The following is a 17262-nucleotide window of genomic DNA, read 5'->3' as shown; positions in this document are numbered from 1 at the left end:
GCACATTTCTCTCGGATCGGAGCATCCCGGAGTAGCGACGCTTGCAGAGGCTCGCAGCGCAACACAAATCGACAGTTGACGATAGTCGCAGGCGACCGTAAGGGGGGTGACTATTCTCTCTCCACCACTGCTCATTTTATTAGTGTTTTTTTTTTGTAATTTTTGAGTTCTTGCATTTTTATTTGTGCAAGAATTAAAGATGTCTGCTAGGCGTAGTGTGTCCCCACCGCCTTCTACTTCTCTAGGGTTTTCAGGTCTCTTGTTCTCAGTCGCAGGTTTGACCCCGACCGAATTGTCAGGCCGTATACGCCTGATCGTTGTTCGGTCCGGAGTGCGCTCGTCGATCACGCGTGATCCGCCAACGCCCTTCTCATATGTTGACCCCGCCTTAGGACGACCCAACGAGTCCGCAGTGGCCGCAGTATAGCAGATGATCCCTTTCTGGCCGATGAGCCAGATGACATGAACACCGACGTCGCCGAGGGGACTGAGGAGGACCTCTTGGAATATGACGACAACGATTATGACCTATTGGACAACTTCCTGACAGAGACGGAGCTCTCTAGTGGACTTTTTAAATATCTTAATGCAAAACTAAACAATATGGGTAAAGTCCAGGCTGACTTAGTCTCACGATGCTACAGAGCATCTCCACAAGCATCTCCACATGGTTAGATGCACTGATAGCAGCCGCCTCGGCTAGTACTCCGACTCCTCGTGATAGACGAGCTCCTGCGGCACGGGTGATCATAGCCTCGCCAGTGGTTGCAGGAGTACAGGCCGACGCCCCTGCGGGGCCGTCCGTAGAGACAGCTTCGTCGTTATTGAAAGACTTGAAGCCGCCTAGTTTTGGTGGCAAGGAGAAGGAGAGAAACAAGGACTGGGTCAACATGTTTCTAGCGAAGTGGTCAGACTTGCACGTGCTGCGACAGCAGCCTAGCCGGATACAGCTTGTAGAGGCTAGCCTCTCATTAACCGGCAAAGCGTACAAGTGGTGGATGAGTTTGACAACTCGTCCTGCCACTTGGACGGAGTTTGAAACGATGTTTCGAAAAGAGTTTTTGCCTATTAATAAGGCGGAGAGAAGCTGGGAGTTATGGGACAAGTGCTCGATGGAGAACAAATCCCTGACTTAGTACATATCAGGCTATAGGGAGGTAGTACTCAAGCTAAAGGGGATCAATGCATTCCAGACATTGCGAGGCTTTAAAAGAGGCCTTAAAGATGATTACCTTGAGTATGTAGAGCCCTTACAGCCTAAAGACTTAGCAAAGGCAATTAAGTATGCGCAGATATTTGATGACATCAAGCGCCGTAGTGCGCGTGTGGTGGTTCGAGCAGGGCCGAGGGTAGTGAGAAGAGGAGGCTAGGCCTTAAAAGAAAAGGGTTCCGCAGTGATAAGCAAGGAGATAGGATGAACCAGGAAGGACAGGGTGGTCATTGGTCTAAAAAACCGCGACCATCCAGGAAAACAAGAGACAGCGAAATCCAAAAGAAAGAGCAGTATATTAAAGTGCGAAAGGAAAATCGCAGCTTTAATTGCAACGATGTAGGGCACACGAAGGCTGAGTGTCCAAAGCCTAAAGCTAGCACGAGTGGCAACGAGCCCAAAAGAGATAGTAAATCCTCTAGGTAGTTGCATACAGTGCAGAGACTCCCTCTCCTCAGTTCCGCAGAGTTCAGACAGGTGACAGTGTGTCATTGTGATGAGCATCATGCTTGTTCAGTGACACCAGTGATGTGGCAGCCTACGGTAGGTCCGCATGACATGGTGCGCATGCATGGCACCATAGGTGGCTGTAGAGTCACAGTTTTTTATCGATAATGGAGCTAGCCACAACTTCTTGAACTACTCGTTAGTCAAGAAGTTGGGGTTGACTGAGACCCAGAGCGATCATGAGTATACTGTTGGCCTAGCCAAACGGGTATGACAAAACAGTATAGAATACCGTAGTATTGGGGGTTCCATTATCTATGCAGGACTACAAAGCTCCGCTTGACTTTCAGGTCATGCACTTAGCCAGAGAAGATGTATATCTAGGCAGGGAGTGGCTGTATGGTTTGGGCCCTAGTCTAGCTCGGAGTTACCTACCTAATACGCTACGTTTTGAGCATGGAGGTAGAGTCATTACCCTGCAGGGCGATCGTACTGTCCCCGCCACACCACTTATTTCCTCCATGGAGCTGTGCACAACGGTCCGCAGAGGCCATATAGCAGAGGTATATGCTTGTTACCCTCTTTTAAATTTTGTTTCCGTAGATGAAACTGTAGATGATGTTTGCGTAGACAAACAAGGAAAACAAAATAGCCTTGGACGAGACCCACTGTTTGGCATGCATGCGATTTAAACAAGAAAAAATCCAAGGCGAAAGACATAAAAGAAAAAGTACGTAGATACTTTAATGAATTTATTAGAGGAATTTCAAGATGTTTTTCCTGATGATTTGCCAGATGGCTTACCACCATCTAGAGAAGTAGACCATGGCATCGAAGTTATGCCAAGATCAAAACCTATAAGCAAATCTGCTTATAGATTAAGCCACTCCGAGGTATAGGAGGTGGAAAAACAATTGACAGAATATTTGAACAAAGGCTTCATTTGGCCTAGTTCAAGTCCGTGGGGCATCGCCTATTCTTCTGGGTGGTAAAGAAGAAAGATGGATCTATGCGGATGTGCATAGACTATAGGGCTCTTAATCAGATAACAATTAAGAACAAGTATCCGATGCCACGCATGGATGAGTTGTTTGATCAACTATATGGATCGAGATACTTTACAAAAATAGACCTGAGATCAGGGTATCATCAGGTTAAAATTAAAGCAGAAGATGTTGCGAAGACAGCATTTAGGACCCGTTTCGGGCATTTTGAGTTTTTGGTTATGCCATTTGGGCTAACCAATGCTCCAGCGACGTTTATGATGCTGATGGATAGCATTTTACATCCATACCTAGGAAAATTCGTAGTAGTTTTCCTAGATGATATTCTTGTGTACAATAAGACACAAAAAGAACACATAGAACATTTGCGTCTAGTGTTCGAGTTGTTGCGAGAGCACAAACTATTTGCAAAGAAGAGCAAATGTGAATTTTTTGAAACAGAAATTCACTACCTTGGCCATATTATATCCACCGATGGTACGCGGATGGAGCCAAAAAAAGTAGAGGCTATTCTTAAATGGCCAACGCCGAAGAATCTCGAGGAACTACAGATTTTTCTTGGCATGTCGGGGTTCTACCGACAGTATGTGAAGGACTACGCGAAGATCGCCATTGGACTCACCAGTTAACGGTCAAAAACTAAAAACATTAGTTGGGGGAAAGCCCAACAGAAGAGCTTTGATAAGCTCAAGGTGACCGTAGTAGCAGCTGCACCTGTTTTGACTATTGTCGATCCAAATGAGCCGTTTGTCTTGGAAACAGATGCTAGTAATGAGGCCATTAGGGCCGTACTTATGCAACGGGGACGCCCAATTGCATTTGAGAGTAAAAAGTTAGATCGTGCGCAGCGTAACTACTCGGCTTACGAGCGAGAGTTACTAGCGATAGTTCATGCACTGAAAAAGTGGAGACACTATTTATATGGTGCTTCTTTTGAGGTCCGGACAGACCATGAAAGTCTGAAATGGCTTTCAAGTCAAAATAAACTGAAGGGTAGAAAAGCTCGATGGGCGAAGATTCTACAAGAGTTTGACCTTTAGATACGTTACCAGAAAGGTAAGTATAACGTGGTGGCAGATGCACTTAGTCGCATGCCACAGATTAATGAACTTAGTTTCACAGTCTTCAAGAATGATTTCTTGGAGTCACTACATGGTTTATGTGAGCACGATCCATCTTTTACAGAGGTCTCGCGCGCTGTATGCGTACGCACTTCTTCACGGACGCGACCACCTCCCTCGTTTGCTAGTCCGGAGAGACTGGCCGAAGGTGCAACGGGAATTGAAGCGAGAGTTAGTCCGGAGAGACTAGCCGTGTCTTCTGGGTATAGTTTGGAGCCGGAGAGCTCTGACGTAGGTCCTTCATCACCTTTGACTGCCACGGCTTCAAAGGGGGGTGATAAACTTCGTTGGGGGGATTCAGAAGACCTATGCACTAGTAAAAAGACAGCTTTATTGGCCTAGTTTGTTTAAGGACGTCCAGACTTATGTGCTGAAATGCAATAAGTGCCAGGTCAATAAACACGAACGTCTTAAGGTTGGAGGACTACTATATCCACTGGAGATTCCTCAGGGGAAATGGGAAAGCATTTCCATGGATTTCATTACCGGTTTACCCAGACGAGTCGAGGGAATGACTCGGTGTGGGTGGTAGTGGACAGGTTAACTAAAATGGCAAAGTTTATCGCCCCACAAAGAAAACTGTTAAAACGCCAGAGTTGGAAAAACTCTTTATTGAACATCTCTACAAGCTATATGGCCTACCCGCAGATATAGTGTCGGATAGAGATAGAAAGTTCAACAGTCATTTTTGGAGGGAAGTCTTCAAAAAGTTGGATACTACTCTGAGTATGAGTACCGCAGATCATCTGGAGTCTGATGGTCAAACTGAAAGAGTTAACCAAATTCTAGAGGACATGTTGCGTTCTTATGTTAGTAAGAAGCAATCTAATTGGGAAGAGTACTTGCCCTTATTATTGGAGTTTGCCTACAGCTCCAAACACTCAGCGACGACGACTGGATTTACATCATTCATGTTAATGTATGGATTCCAGCCGAGATCTCCGATGACTGTAGGCCTAGAAAAGGAAAAAATTCAATCTGTCAAGGATTTCCTTGAAGATATGAACGATATGCTCAGAGCCGCACGTGAGAGCGTTTGTAGCACTCAAGATCGCGCTAAAACTTATGCGGATAAAGGATGTAGAAAGGTGACCTTTGCAGAAGGTGACTTTGTATTCCTTAAGGTTCCTGCGCAATCAGAAACCATGAAAACGAGAAAGTGTGATAAACTTTCTCCGAGATATTGTGGTCCTTTTAAAATCCTTAAGAAGATTGGGGACGTAGCATATGAACTTGAGTTACCAAAGAGTTCTCAAGTCCATCCTGTCTTCCATGTCAGTAAACTGAAGAAATCAGTTCACGGGTTAGAGAACGCAGTTTCTCCAGAGATTTTGGTGGACTTGATAGAGCCACCAAAGATACCACATGAACCTGAAAAGATTCTAGAGTATCGTGATAGACAAACCCGACATAAAGTGTACCAAGAGGTACTTGTTAAATGGACAGACAGGGATGAGGAGGCAGCTACTTGGGAACGTTGTAGTGCAATTTTCAAGAGGTTTCCCCAGTTTGTTTTCGAGGACGAAAACTATTCTTAGGGGGGGGGGTAATGTCACGTAGGCTGTAACGCCTGTGACACCGATGATGACAGACTGGATGGCCAGACAGGGATTTAGCGTCAACGCCTCAGCCAAAGCGCCTGTGACACCGATGAGACAGACTGGATGGCCAGACGGGGATTTAGCGTCAACGCCTCAGCCAGAGCGCCGAGGACGTGGCCATCTGGGGCTCAGTGAGAGAGGACGCCCATGCGGAGTCATGGGCAGCCAGGCTAGTGTGGATGGCAGGCCACACACTATATAGCCTGGGGGATGAGGGGCAATCCTCATTCTTCCTCTATGGCTGGGTGGTGAGTCAGAGGCCGTCCCCTCCTGTGGTAACGCCTGTAGTGGTGTTACCATGATCTAACAGATTGTGTGGAGGATGATCAATGTTCTTATCAATGGCCCATGTGTGCATTACATCTGTGTTGCAAAAACACATCATCTAACTAGTCTTCTCAGCCACATGAGACCTTGTTGAAAAAAATGAGGGAGTAGGAGCTCCCTTTGCACATCCCACAATAGTTCGCCCACATCTCATCTTTCCTAAATGCCCACAATAGTTCGCCCTTTGCACATCCCACAATAGTTCGCCCACATTTTCTTATCTTTCCTAAATGCCCTAGACATTTGACTATGCTATTTTTAGGAGTCCTCCTAATTGCCCAGAAGGTTTGATGTATTAGTGCTTCCACCACACTAGTATATGTGGATTCACTGCTTGCACTTCTCTTCATCTAAGGAATGAATCTTTCTAGGTCTTCCAATTGGTCTTCTATCTCGAATATGCACATTGAACTTTGGCCTATGGCTTGCATCATCCTCCACATCAATTACCGTAGAAGATTGTCTCTTACGCCTTGTTGACTCTCGATCACCACTTAAAGGAGTTGGTGCCTTGTACATGGGAGTACTTGCAGTGTTGTTTTCATAGTCTGTATGACCTGTGCTCGACTAGGAGTGGTAGAATTTTTCCTTTCAACAAGCTTCTCAAGACTAGGCCCTGCTCCAATGTGTTTGCCAAGGTTGTAAGAATTCTGTTTTGCACTTTGTAAGAGGGCATTGGCCATGTTTGTACCACAAGCATCATATAATGATATTCTTCGCTTGAAACCCTTCCCGGCTAGCCAACTTCCATGCTTGGATTCTGATAAGTTTGAGCGTGGTGTGCATGCTTGATCACTACTCTTTTCTACCTGCAATAATTACTCAAATAAGCCAATGCCAATAATTTCTCCATAGATTATGTTTCCAAAAACTTGAACTTAACAAGAGATAGGGGTAGTACTCATACAGAAATCATTATATTGTCCCAATGGGTGTTACGAATTTCCCACCAATTGAACCATACATCCATAGAGCAGGTATGTCGTCTCGATCACTCACATTGCTATTTCGCCCCCACCATTGTCGGATGACACGAGCTTGCGCTTGTGCTACTATTCTTGTCGTTGTTGTTTGCCATTGCTCACACATGTTCTTGTGTACACCTTGGACTGCTTGCATGACATACTTTGTGGTATGAAGATTAGGCTTTGTGCCCAGTGGAACAAGCATGACCGTTCTCGACCCTTTATCTCTAGCCCTTCATTGTATACTTCTCTTATATGGCATTCCAATTTGCTTGGGCCTCATCTGCCATGAACCCAAAAAATTGGCCTTCTCAAATCCACGTGTCACCATGACATTATTCAAGCATTCCCAAAATAAGACTTGGGAGGTCTTGTCCTCCTCTTTCATTTCACATGTAGCTACTGTAAGAAGCTCCTGCAAGCTACCACACAAAAAACAACAAAAAAAGTGATGACATGATGTGTACATTTAATGCTATTATAGTGTTTTCATAAATGAATTCCTTGCTACCTCGGATCGTACACATGGCATGCCACTGTCACCCAATCTAAAATGCGATGTGTGGTCAAATTGTATCCAAGCTCTCCTTAGATCACCATTGACAGAACGCCTCATTCTATTTACAAGATCAACACCTGATGCAGGTCCCTTTGTTGACATCTTAAAAACAAAACATCGATCAGATTCACTCCCTTGGCCTGGAAATCTGCTTCCACATGAAAGAAATCATAGGTACGATTCCTCTTCAACCGCAATAAATCATCATAGCCAAAAGACCCTATTGGAGGACCCTTATGTGCTTGCAATATTGACTTGTGAAACCTGCAACAATAAACAATTGGTTAAATAATCTAAAACCATCTCTTCAAGTAATTCTCAATGCATACTTACTTATTATTTTCAACTAGAGGTCCAAGCTACTCCAACACATCGCTGAACTCCTTTTCTCCAAGCTGCTCTGCATGGCCCCCTTTTCGTACCAATGATGTCAGAACCAATTCTTTGGCTACACACATTTGCACCCTTCTTGGACTAGCATTCCTATCAACACTAACCACTTTTTCCACCATTTCTCTTGTAATGTCTAATAATTTCTTCGATGTTCTTGCCTACACAGTGTGTGAATGATTGCCTACGTGCATCATTAACCGAGTGAGAGTCTCATCACTAGGCATGACATAATACACATAACAACCACATGATCCCTTGTATGTAGCTGGCTTCTTGTAGTAGTGGCAAATGATCTTCCCATTATGTACGGCTAGGAGGCCCACTATGCAAGTCCTCTTCATGCATCCTTTGAAACAACTATCATTGCTAATGCCATTGTTTAAATAACAGGGAGACAAGTTGTATTTGGGCACTCCATTATGCCGATACAATCGCTAATCCTACACACTCCTTTTGAAAGGAAACATTTGAAGTGGCTGGCTTTGTCTAAATATGACCATCTAACTTGTGGTCCATCCTTGCCATTGTTGAACCAGATCCCTTTATGTTTGGAAACTCAAATATCACATCTGCATCATAAAATCTTGGAAGCTCTTCAACTTGTACAACTTGTTGAATTTGCAACACAAGCTTTGTCAAAGTGTTGTCCTTGTTCATTGTGTAAGCAAGAACCTGAAGTGAATGTCACCTCATACAAGAGAGAAAGTGACCCCTCAAGGATATAACCCTCCATATCTTGATGTGGAATAAGGCTCACATGCTTTTCCTCATCTTCTCTAAGAATGATGGCATCTAAGGACTTGAACTCCTTAGGATAAGATTTTTAAATCAAAAAGTCCTTACTAACAATACCTTTTTCATTGCACAATGGAACACACATGTCAGCATCAGTAAGCTAGGGGAATAGTAGCTTGGCCTCCATGAAGAGAGAGAGAGAGAGAGAGAGAGAGAGAGAGAGAGAGATAATCCAAGAAACTTAAATATTTAAAATAAAAAAATTAGGGTTAGGGTTACATTTAGGATTACGATTAGGGACTAATATGTGCTTAAATATATAATTAATAAATTAGTTATTAGGTGGCACAAAAATAAGAAGAATATGCATAAATAATTAATGGATGTGTCCATGGGTACAAAATTGAACTATTTTGTAGGTTATAATCAACCAAAAATAAATAACCTTAATTAGAAAAATATCACTCAATTTAAGAGTCTCTTAACCAATTGTTCTTATCTTGTTCTTTATTTTTATATATAAAAAATATTTTATATAATTTTATTTTGTTAAAAAATGAAAACAATTTGTTATGTGAGATGCTATTCAAGAAATACTCAAATAATGTAAAATAATTTATAAAAATGTTATTATTCAAGTTGAATAATGAAACTTGGATCATTATTATTCTTTAGCGTATCCAATCTCCACATATCACATCTTAGGAGCATAGTTGCCATTATCTTACAAGAAGGTTAAAAGCAATGCACATTATTATATTGAACCAACTTATAGAATATATCTATTTTTTTTTCACTTTGCAGGTGGTTGCTTTGAACTTTCACCATGGAGGAGGGAGACTTAGTTCTTGATTGCTTTGCAGGGACATGTAGCATGGCAAATGCATGTAAGCAGATGCTCCGACATTGTATAAGCATTGAGGATGATTTGATATACCATAAAATTGAGTTGGGAGGGCTTGAAGACATGCCTGAAGACCTCGGTGACAATAAATTCATTGGCAAGGAGACAGAGGCATTGCAAAGGGCACAAGTGGAACCTATGATAGCAACTCTGTGACCTTTGCCACCATGGAATCAAGGTCTTAGGCCATATGCACATCCCTCCCCATCTATGCCACCTCCATTTTATCCACTGCCATCTAATGCACCTTTTCCTTACCATGTTCCTCCACGTTTTATGCCAATCCTGACATATCCTCCAAATTGGATAGCACCATCATAGTAACAGAATCAGGAGCTTGAGTATGCCTCCACATACTTGAATGATTCTAGGAATGGAGGTTTTATTTTTCACTGCAATTCTCATGACATCTTCTTTTGTTATTTATGAATGACTGTAGGAATGGAGGTTTTATTTTGTTATTTTGAACTATATTCTCATGGCATCTACTTTTGAACTACGATTCTTATGGCATATTCTTGTGGCATTGTATGAATGAGACTCTAGTAATGCAGGGTTTATATTGATATTTTGAATCATCAATTGTAGTTTGCATGACATTGTCTATTGTAAATTGATATTTTGAATCATCAATTGTAATTTGCATGACATAAACTATTGTAATTGTTTCATGCATGGAGAGAGGAAGAGAGAGAGAGGGGAGGGGTGTATCTTGTACTACCTTGTATATTAATTTTGAGTTGCATGGAGAGAGAGAGAGAGAGAGAGAGAGAGAGAGAGAGAGAGAGAGAGAGAGAGAGGTGTATCTTGTACCTTGTATATTAATTTTGAGTTGCATCAAGAGATAAGGAGTTAGCATAGGGGTGTAAAGAGATAAGGAGTTGCATAGGGGTGAAAGAGATAAAAAATAAGACAGGGGGGTTTAAAGAGAGAGGGAGAGGATGGATGTAAGAGTGAGATCGAGAGAGAGAATGAAAGAGGGTCCTAGGGAGAGAGTGTGAGAGTGAGTAGAGAGAGAAAAAAGCGCTCGCAATTTTGGAGGAATCGCTCGCTAGAAAGTGCTCGCCAAATTTTTTTCCCCATGCCAGGATGACAGCTCTGCACTTATACTAGGCATGCTTGAGATATGGAGAGCTCAACTAGTACACATATTGGTGACATGCCAGGATGGCAGCTCTACACTTATGCTAGGCATCATTGGTGAGATTATGGTTAATGTGATGCCAATAGATGAAAAGATGTGTGTGATAGCCACATTTGGATTACTAGAGTCGGTCATACTTAATAGTGCCAACTCATATAGTCAGGTTCACACTATGGACTGACCTTGTATATTATAGTAGAAGAGTACTTTCCTATATAATATATACTTTTATCTCTTCATGTTAGTGGTTGTAAAGAGAATAGAAGAAAATTCAGTCATCCATCTGTCTTGTGTGCTTGTCTACTTTTGTGTTTGTGTGTTTGCTTGTAAGGATCCCCCATATTCTTCTCATGGTATCACAGTGTTGGTTTGTGTGAAGAGCACAAGAGGCATGCAAAGTAAGCCATACATGGGTAAGGGTAACACCACCTCTTTTCCCCTTTCATTTTGGAGAAACACCTTTGGGTAGCTAGGAGAGCTACAGGTAGACAAGGAAGTCACTATCTCAAATTGATGCATCCTCTTGGGTGGTGAAGGCACAAAACCCTTTGTATTAAAATTCTACGCATTTCGATGTGATTCAGGCACATTTCGAGCCCGAATCACATCAAAATTTTACGCACTTTGATGAGGTGATTCGGGCACATTTTGGGCCCGGAATCACATTTCAATGTGATTTAGGCACATTTCGGGCCTTGTTTTGGCTCCGCAAGTTTTTTACCAGAAGAGGCACTATGAAAGTGTCAATTTTTACAATGTATGCATTACTTCTAGTTCAATGAAAGGTTATAATAGAAATTGGTTACAAAGATAGTCTATGTAGAGATTTGGAGATTTGGAAGTAGATATATATTTATTATGATTAGTTCACATATAGCCGTAGTATAATAAGTTTACAATATCGTTGGTGTGTGTTGGAGATTGGATATTTAGTGCAAGCATAGAAGTTTTTTGCAAGCATTGTTTGGTAAGTCGCTGTGCACGAAAAGATATCTATCATTGTGAGCAAAAAGCTAGACAAGAATAACTTCCAAGCATATAAGTTCATGATGAGAAACTTGCTCATGAGAAAAGGATACTGGGAGTTTAATTCAGGGGTGACAAGAAGGATCCGGAACTTCCAGAAGAAAATGTCACTCCTCAACATGCATAGGCTTTTATGTTGTAGCATGAAAGAGCTAACAAAGTGATGTATTGGCTATCTATTAGTGTGTCAAATTCTATGATTGGTCATATACAAGATGTAGCGGCACCTAGGAATGCATATGATATCTTGGTTAAAGTTGTATAGTGAAATTACCAAGGCAACAAAGATGTAGTCAAAGCAAGGGGGGCTGCATAATAGAGATATACAGAAATTAGAAGAACTTAGGATATATAAAAATGGGTGATGATATTGTGCATCCTATTGCGCATGTTGGTAAGTTGTCATTATCTATACATGAGGATGGCAAAATGAAGTACTTAGCTAATGTACTTCATGTTCCCAATATCACGAAAAACTTGGTTTTTGTTGGACAGATGTTTAAGTAGAGTCTGCAACAAGTGAGATTTAACTCTCACACGGCTGTTATATAGAAGCCTTCAATAACCATTGTTGCATGGTTGCAAAGGGTAACAAAATTGGTAGAATGTTTACGTTGTGGATATAAACATGCCTAAAGTGAAGATTGCAATGTTTGCACATTGGTACATGTGTGATTACAAACATTGACATTTGGCATAAGTGTACTGGCCATGCCAATATTCAGCGGCTCAAAAATATGTAGGCCCAAAGCATTATTACAGGTTTAAAGAGGATGGAATGCATAAGGCATGTGAACCATGTCAACTCAAAAAATAATCTAAGCAGGCATGTCCACATTATAGGAATGTGACTCAAAGACCATTGGATGTGTTGCACTCTGATGTTTGGGGTACAACAAAAACAGCACCAATCAAAGGATGCCACCATTCATTACCACACTAGGAAGGTGTGGGTTTACTTCAAGAAAGAGAAAAGCAAAGTGTTTACATAGCTTCAAAGTTTCAGGGCTATGGTTGAGAAAGGCATGTACATAAAATGCCTAAGATTAGATGGTGGGGGAGAATATTTCTACAATGACTTCAATGATTATCTAAGAGATCATGGGATAAAGAGGTAGTTTACATGTAGGTACACCCCATAACAAAATGGGGTTGCAGAAAGGAAGAACATGCACATTGCAGAAGAAGTTGCCTGTGCGTTGATGAATGAGAAAGAAATGTCTCATTACTTTTGGGCTAAAGTAGTAGCGACTACAATTTACAATATGAACAAGACCCCTAATTAGAAACTTAGTATTAAAAAAATAAATTTGGCACATTTGAAAGTGTTTGGTTGTATGCATGTGGGTGCTAAACACTTGAAAGCATTTGGCTGTATACATGTGCCAGATGAAGTGAGAAGCAAACTGAATCCCAAATCAAAAAAATTATATCTTCATTGGACACTCCCTTGAGCAATAAGATTATAAATCTTATAATACCACTACTCGTGAGATACAAGTGACTAAGGAGTTTTTGATGAGATGAGTTAGTTGGTATACTCCAATGAAGGATTCCATAGAGGCTGATGTAAACAACAATATGGTTGAAGCAAATGGAGAGTATAACAAAGCTTAAAAGGTCTTATATAATTTGGGCCCACGGCTAAGAGATTTAGAGAATGGGAAAAGGACCTTGCCCATGGACACATTCAATTGTAATGTGAAAAGGGAGTGTGGTATATAAGTCAACATAAACCTAATTTGGGCACTTATCACTTTGCTAATGGAAAATTACCATGCCTCTCTCTAAACCTTGGCTAATCTCTGTAATCTAGGCTAATCCAAGCTAAGATAGGCTAATCTAGATGTAGCTTCCTTTCAGTGGTATCAGAGCTCTTGTTTTGATCCATTTCAATTAATTTTTTGGTTTTCACCAAACCTGAACATTATATCTTTGGTTTTTCATCAATCATCTTGAGAAATTTCATTTTCTAATTTTCTATTTTGGAAGCAAAAATGGCCATATTAGATAATTTTGGGTTTATCTTTGGCACTTTCTTGATTTTCAAAATTTCCTATAATTTTCATGCATTATTTTGAGGTTTTTTTTTTGGGTGCAAACCCTAGCTTCCATAGGAGAAAACCTCTTGCTACTATGAGCTCTTGTCTACCCTTTCTTTGCCTATTTTTGATCTTTTCCAGCCTCTCCAAGCTTGTATTGGTGTTCATCTTCTCTCCCAAATCTCACAAGAAGTTGGCATGCGATTTTTGCATGAGACTAGAGCTCAAAATGTTGAGATTACCCACAATGGTAGCAAGTGGAATGCATTTGCTCCTTATTAGCAATGTTTTGAATAGCTTCTCAAAGGCTTCTGTCAAGTGATTTTCTTCCATTTCTAAGCTTGGGACACATTGGTGAGTTTTCTTGGTTGCCTATGGGATGAAATCTCATGTATTTCCATAAATTTTCATCAAGAAACCAAGGAAATGGCATTGGCATGGGCTAGAACCTTGATGTTTCATCATAGGAAAATCTTGACCACATTTTTGAACCCTATTGATCAATAAATTTCTCCATTCAAGTTTCATCCATAGCTTCTTGATTCTTGAGGGTTTTTTGTAAGCTTGCCATTGCCATGGAAGTCATTTGCTCACATATGTGATATTGATTTGATTTCCATTGAATCCACATACTTTGAGAATGGTAGAGTGCTGCTTATTGGATGCACTATGATTACTTGGCATTACATATGATGTGGATGGTTTTGCTTCTTGTCATTTTGGCCTATGTGTAAGAGGCTTTGAGTGGATTACTTGGTGGAAGCAAGTGTTATGCCTTATGAGATGGGAATTATGAAATGAGAATGAGTACATGATATCTTTGTAAGTGAACTCTCTCACATACTTGGATTGCAAGCTTTCATTACATTCAATTTCCAAATCCTTGTAGAATCTAGTATGGTGAGAGGGTACCTTTGGCACTCACTAGGTGGAGTGGCCACCAAAGGGGAGTGCATCTTGAACCGTTTCGTGCACCATGAGTGCCTTGGTAAAATGGTACAAAAGGGGATTAGGTGCATTGTTTGAAGACATGGCCTCAACCCTCACCACATCGGATTCTAAACTTTGGTAAGGGGGTGGGAAGACTTGACTGGGAGATCGGTAAGTAGTGCTTCATCGACGCACAAATTAATTAGCATTCAATTTGGCAATGATTATACAAGACAATACAATGGATATGTTTATGGTTTTACATTAAGATTTTAACATTCATGTTTGAATGTCATGACAAAATTTTTTAAAATTTGTTTGGGAACACTTGAGGGACATCATTGTTGAGCAATGGATTGTTGCCGTGGACAAAGGGGATGCTTTTGGATGCATGATTTAGGATTTTTGGCAAAATATTGAACAGAGAACAAAACCCTAATTAGTAGAAGAGGTTTTATAGGTTTGGATTCCCCATCCCTTAAGCTCTCATTCTAGCCCTTAACCTCTCCATTCGATCACCCGGGTAATAGGCTAGGTCGCATTTTGTACCGGTTGCCTCACAATTTTGATCCACTTAGATTCAACCAAAATTAACTTCATACTTGGATAGTATACTCTTAGAACATCCTATAGAGTCGAAGAACTTCCAAATCGGACATCATTTAGGGGGTCAAAAGGCCAATCTACTACCAAATTTACTTTCTACAAAAAATTCAAAACAAAGTACTACAGCTTTGACCAAGTTAAAGGTGATCACATATGTGATTGTACACTTTGTTACCTCTCCATAGAGCTAAAGTGCACTAAAATTGGAGTTTGGGAGCTTATCCAAAGATCAATTGACATTTTAAGATAATACCAAAGCCCAAACCCAAAGAAAACTATAAGGAAGCCCTTGAGCAGGAGGCAAACACATAAGATGCAAGGCAAGATGTAAGGCAAGATGCCCAAGAATAAGAAGAGATCAACGACAATGTCAAAGCAAGAAGATAACCCTAATCATGATCTTTGCTGAACCTTACCATGAAGACACAAAGGAGGATGTGGATGATTACTAGGATTTCTTTGAAGATGCTAACAATGAAGTTGAAGATGTAGAGAATGATAGTGAATTTGCTTTTGATCTGGGTGAATTAAAGAATATTTAAGTTGACTATGATCATGGATTATCGTTGCCTATGTGTGTTCATGAGATTATCATTGCCTATGTGTGTTCATGAGATGAAAAAGATGATATGTCCACCTTATGAAATATCTCAAGTGATGCCTATGCCAGTTGCAAGGGTGCAAGTACATTAAGGTTGAAGGCATGCATAAATGGGAGAGTGGCACATGTTTTGGTTGATAGTGGGAGCAACCATAGCTTTATCAACACAAAATCCATATGCAGTCTCAAATTATAGGTCATAGCTTTACCTTTGTGGGGTGGCAACAAGTTCAAGTGGCTAATGGGGCAAAGATGGATTGCACATTGGTATGCAAAGATGAGAGTTTGATACTCATAAGTGATTGTACTTGCAAGGCTGATTTACTTGTTTTGGATATGGGCCCAATTGACATCGTGTTGGTGATTGGTTGGCAACTTTTGGACTATTTCACATGAATTTATAGCAAGGGTATAAGTTTCATACATGGAAATGATGAGATTACGTTGATTGGAACTTATGTGCCGAGTATCAAGATGATCAATGTGCAACACAACTCAAGAGGGAGCTTAAGAAAATGGGATGCATATATGTTTTACAGCTTTGTAAGGAAGAAAGCAATGAGAAAAAGGGTGAAGTTATGCATAAAGGTATGAAGGAATTACTAAAGGAGTATGAAGATGTGTTTCAAATGCTAAAATGCTTTGCCAAAATGGGAATTGGATCATGGGATAGAGCTTGAGCTGCATACCAAGCCTATCAACAAACCACCCTATAGATTGTCAAAAGTGGAGAAGGATGAAGTGGCAAAACAAGTGCAAGACCTTATAGACATGGGATGGGTTACTCCTAGCCAATCACCTTTTTCATCACCCGTACTCTTGGTCAAGAAGATGGACAACACTTTTCGCATGTGTGTGGACTATAGGGATTTGAATAAGTCTACAATCAAGAATAGATTTCCTATTCCAAGGATCGATGATTTGCTTGATGAGTTCAAGGGTGCATGTTTCTTCTCCAAGATTGATTTAAGATCTAGGTATCGCCAATTAAGAATCAAAGAAGGCGATGAGTACAAGAAGACAACATTTGGATCGAGAGGGGTCTCTACCATTATTTAGTTATGCCGTTTGGTTTGTGCCATGCACCGGCAATGTTTCAAGCCCTAATGAACAAAGTGCTTGGATCCTTTCTCTACAAAGGGGTGCTCAGATTCTTTGATGATAGTTTGATATATAGCAAGTGGGAGAAAGAGCACTTAATGCTTGTAAAGGGCTGTTTTGGATGCCTTAAGGGCCAACAACTTGTATGCAAAGAAGGGCAAGTGTACATTTATGGCACGAAAGTTTGAGTATCTTGGACATATAGTAAGAAAGGAAGGCATTATGGTGGATCCCAAGAAGGTGGAATAATGTATTGAGAATTGGCCCACACCTATAAGTACCACTCAATTGAGCGGATTCTTGGGCTTGTCATTATTCTTGGGCTTGTCATCATTCTATACAAGATTCATCAAGCGATATGCTCATATTACTACTCCTTTGACTGACAAGCTCAAGAAAGATGCTTTCTTTTGGGATGCCATAGCTGACAAGAGCTTCCAAGAGGTCAAGGGAATGCTCACAACAGCCCCCATACTTGTATTTCCGGACTTCACGAAGCTATTTACACATGTGGAAGAGGCATTGGGGCTTCTTTGTTTTAAGATC

This window comes from Cibotium barometz, chromosome 15, assembly GCF_041138505.1.
Source record: "Cibotium barometz isolate CiBa-2024 chromosome 15, ASM4113850v1, whole genome shotgun sequence".
Classification (NCBI taxonomy): domain Eukaryota; kingdom Viridiplantae; phylum Streptophyta; class Polypodiopsida; order Cyatheales; family Cibotiaceae; genus Cibotium; species Cibotium barometz.
The sequence above is the reverse complement of the archived record's forward strand: the minus strand, read 5'-3'. Positions refer to the sequence as shown.